Genomic DNA, 4,989 nt, shown 5'->3' with positions numbered 1-4,989 from the left:
CTATGAGAGCTCTTGATGGAGGTAATCCCAGAAAAGCGGGTCGGACGAATGCTATTTACCTAAGTGTGTTGTTTACAATTTCACAAATTGGTCGATCAATACGATGTTTTTTCCTATTACTGAACGTGGCATATTCCCGAATATAACTGTTTTTCTGAGTGTAAATTTGCATTGCTATAAGACGTGTCTCGGTATTTCGAACATCCAAAATTCATGTATTCAGTTTTTATGTTTCATATGTAACGACGACGATGGAAGTTTTTAATGTTAACGACCTTGACTGGCTATACAGCCCTTGCACGGTCGACACAAATCTGGTTGGGTGTTGTTAAAGATATAAATCACCTAGGTCATTAACATCTATATGATTTTCCATTTAAAGCACTATACATGTATGCACAGGATTTATTTGTTTTAAAACAGTTTGATTAAGAAGACGAACCAACATGGTTATAAAACAATAAATGATAACAGCAATACTTACAAAATTCTATATAATTAAAATTCTTGTAATGGTTAGAAAATACAATTTTAATTCCAATTATATAATCTATTTTTTTTAAATTTACATATGTGACGTTGGTACTTTCGTGTGACGAACAGTTCATTATTCTATTGTGCTGTATTTGCGTTCTGTCGTTAATTCCTTTTTGGTGTTTGATAATATTCTGTGGTTTACATGTACGTCACGTAATGTTGTCATTCCAGTGGGTTTTTTTACCGTTGCATATAACCATATAAGCGGGGTGTTCGGCTAGCCATAAAACCAGGTTAAACCCACCATTTTTCTTAAAATGTCTTGTACTAATTCAGGAATATGACAGTTGTTATCACTCAGTCCATTTATTTGTATGTTGGCATTTGTTTTTGTAGCAGTTCAGTGTTTCTATTGTTCCGTTTTGCATCCTCTTATGGTTGATGTGTTTCCTTCAATTTTGGTTTGTGAAGCGGATTTATGACTATGGAACAGCGGTATACTACTATTGCTCTTATTTACTGTTTATAAAACTTTGAGCTTATTCGAAATTTTATGGTTTTCTACTTCCAGCCGTAATGAACTTATCCATTATTGGTACATTTTTTATGGCAATTTTTTTTTCAATATTAATCAATTTTCTTAATAAATTGACCTTCTAATTAATTTGAGTGCCAATGATAATTCTTATAAACGCGTGTGTTGCGAACAGAACTTTAAGCCTGGTGTCTTTGATGAGTTTACACGATGAACAAAGGCTTTATCTATCTCTTTTATACACATAAACACATATCAGAAAAATGTCATGCCAGTTTACATTTTCCCACCAAAATTGACATAGATTTAATGGAAAGCCTTCCATATCAATTAATGACAATGGATGTATATATGTAAAGCGCGCTATGGAATGAGGTTAGTACTGATGATTATGTAATATTTTGTTTTACAGAATGTAATGGTTGGGATTTTGTTTATTATAACGGACTATGTATGCTGTTTAGTGCTATTGATTTGGACTGGTTTGAAGCAAGAACATATTGTGAAAACAAGAATAGCCACTTACTCGTCCTAGATTCTGAACTAAAGGTCAACGAAACTAAAGAGTTCTTAAATACCTACTGTAAGTTTGGATAATTGCTTATATCATTTGATTTAGGTACAATTAATTTTACAATGATGCACTTTAACCTAACCTACCAGATGCAATTTGTTTAAGGTCCACCCAGCATTTCAATTTTTTCCTTGCCTTGTCCGAAGGGCCAAGTATGTTTTTCTCATCACATAGCGTCCGTGTAGGCCGTCGCCGTAAATTTTTACAAAAACTTTCCTCTGAAACTACGAGTTTTTTATCACTTGGCCACAATCATCATAAGGGTATCTATTTTAAAAATGTGTCCGATACCACGCCTATTAACAAACATGGCCAAAATGGTTAAAAATAGAACATAGGTGTGAAATACAGATTTTGGGTTTTATCTCTGAAACTAAAGCATTTAGAGAAAACTGGCATGGGATAAAATGAAATGTTCTTTTTTTGAGTTATTATCTTGAATACTGTTATAGATAGAGATAAACTGTTATCAGCAATAATGTTCAGCAAACTAGGATCTAATAATAGGTCAACACGACCAAAATTTTTAATTACTTTTTAAAAGTAAATTCTTTACAATTTTTTGTAAATTTTTGGTGTCGTCCGTTGTTGTTATCTTTTACAAAAATCTTCCCCTTTGAAAATTATGACAAAAATTTTACCACATTTGGCAAAACTCATTATTAATGTATCTTGTTTAAAAACTGTGTCCTAAGACCCCACCATCCGGCCAACATGGCCGACATGACTAGAAATATAATATATAGGTAAACTACAGTTTTTTGCTTAAAATGAGGGACGAAAGATATCAAAGAGACAGTCAAACCCATAAAACGAAAATAAACTGACAACGCCATGGCTAAAAATTAAAAAGACAAACAGACAAAAAATAGACACGACACAACATAGAAAAGTAAGGAATAAGCAACACGAACCCCACCAAAAACTAGGGGTGATCGCAGGTGCTCCGGAAGGGTAAGCAGATCCTGTTCAACATGTGGCATCCGTCGCGTTGCTCATGTTATTACAAATCCGCTAAATGGTCTAATTCGGTAGGTCACATTCATGAAAGGGAAGGGGATTGTAATTACGATGTAAGGTACATATCCGATATCATTTGTGAAACGGTTAATCCATAACTGTCAACCAACTCGTGGTGGCGTCCGCTACTAAAGAATTAAGAGCAAATCTGATTTTACATAAACATGTTCTTCAGGTTTCGAACTACCTACCCATTAAATAATCTTACAAATCAGATAACCCGTTTAGGGGTTGCTGTCCTGAGTTTGGTAATTTCAAGTAAATTTTGCAGTTTTTTGTTATTAGGAAAATACTTTTAGATAAACTGTTAATACCAATAATATTCAGCAAAGTAAGATTTACAAAAAATGTCACCATTACCAAAATCGTCAATTGACATCTTATAGGAGTTATTGTCCTTAAAAGGCATTTTCGGCATTTTTTGTGATTTTTTTTTCAAAAATCTTGTGCCTCTTACTTAACTCCTAGGCCAAATAAAACCAAACTTGGCCTTGATCTTTATCAAGATATTTATAACTATTGATTATGATTTTGACCCTTTTACAAATGATTAACAAAACCACAGTAAATACAGGTGAGCGACACAGGTTCTTGGGAGCCTCTAGTTGTAATTATTCACCATATAATTTTTCCATAAAGTCATTTAGTGAGGAAATGTTTAATAGCACTGACATGTAATTATAATTTTATGTCGGTATGTGTTTTCGTCAGGGATACCAGTGTTTTTTCTCGAGAGTTAAATGGTGCAAAGTTTAAGTTCTGTGGCATTGAAACATTCTTTTGTTATCTACATTATAAATAATAAATTCTGAACACCAAACTTGTATGAATATGGTTTTACACATAATGGTCCGTTTAAAATTTTTATATTTTATATTCATAATTTGAGACTATAATTTATGCAAAGATTGTCAATGGGTTCCAGAGGTACGTTCACTACGTTGTACATATAGCTTTTACTGTGGATTCATTTATTTTTGTGGTTTACCTGTTCACAAAAAATCCACGAAAATTGGTACCCGAAGGATAATAATGAATCCACAGTATCCGACTTTGTTACCACATAGCACAGTTTTATTGCTGTCTGTCTTTTTATACATACAAATTTTGATTTAGCCATTGTTATCTTCCTTCTTTTTATGGAATTGCTGATTTATGCAAATTCACCCAATATCCTTCTGTTCTAAATTGAGCCCTGAATAACACCATAGTGATTTTAGATGTTGACGGAACTTTCATCTTAAGTAATTTACCAAATAAGTCTCAAAATATAGCAATGTGATCCAGCAATGATAGACCAAATTAAAGGACAACACATTGTCTATTTCGGTAAACTTGTTTAATTCCGTTGTTTTCTGATTCATGCTTATTCCCGTTATCTTTTTTTATGTTGAATTATAAGTCAAATATGTTCTTCCATGATATAAAATATCGCAAGCTTCATTCTGCGTTTACACATAATTCGAATTCGATTCGCATTAACAAATTTGAATTAGTTTTAATTCGCATTTGAAACGTTATACGCCTCATTGTACATTTTAATACGAATTGCCATGCGTGTCAATTTCGCTTTACTTTAATTATATCTATTATCGATTAATTATAATCTATTCGAATTTTAATTTAAAAAGTTTCCATACCACAATTTAATACCAATTGTATCGAATTTACTAATTCGCATTTACGAAAACGCATTTCTAAGGAATGTGTGAACGCGATTAGAAATTTCGATTCGCATTCGATTGGATTTCAGTTCAAAACTATAGTATTGTGCTTTTGCTGAAATTGAGCAAAAGCAGTTGTTTTATTGAGTCCTTGTTAAAAGAGGCCATTCATTGCTTAACAGTATACTAAGAATTTATGTTGAATGGGATAAAACATTTCTTTAATTTTAGATCACGATTTACGCTCACTTTACGTTGGAGCATCCGACGAGACAAAGGAAGGAGAATGGAAATGGGTCACCAAAACAAAGATATCTGGTTATTTTAATTTCCAGCCAGGCCAACCTAACAACATTGATTTCAATCATCCTAATAAAGTAGCAAATTGTGGGGCTGTTATGTCTAAAGGTGCATTAGACTTATACGATGTATACTGTTACGGGAAGAGAAAATTTATTTGTGAAATGTAATTAAAGTCAACCTGATGTTTTCAAATGATAATCATATACCAAGCATATGTCAATTTTCTGATTTATCAATCGGTAATTGTCTTGGATTTTCTTTCTTCTCTCCTAAACGCCAGATTAAGGGACGACATAAAAAAAATCAATGAAGGGTACAAAACTTAATTCAAACAGATTGAGGGAGGAGGGAGTCAAAATTGCTGTAAGTTTTGTTTAATTGACAGCAATTTTACTTATGTCCTAATTGTTCAATCA

At 32.7% G+C, this 4,989-nt stretch overlaps 1 long non-coding RNA gene across 1 annotated transcript; it reads left to right on the top strand.

Annotated features, from left to right (window-relative positions):
• The first annotated feature begins 1,419 nt into the window (after positions 1–1,419).
• On the top strand, positions 1,420–4,776 carry LOC139497996 (uncharacterized). The gene is made up of 2 exons (XR_011657784.1): positions 1,420–1,595; positions 4,502–4,776. It is a non-coding gene; the product is annotated as an uncharacterized lncRNA (long non-coding RNA).
• The last annotated feature ends 213 nt before the right edge of the window (positions 4,777–4,989 follow it).

Source organism: Mytilus edulis, chromosome 12, assembly GCF_963676685.1.
Source record: "Mytilus edulis chromosome 12, xbMytEdul2.2, whole genome shotgun sequence".
Lineage (NCBI taxonomy): Eukaryota > Metazoa > Mollusca > Bivalvia > Mytilida > Mytilidae > Mytilus > Mytilus edulis.
Note: the sequence above shows the minus strand (reverse complement) of the source record. Positions and strands in the feature narration are given on the sequence as shown.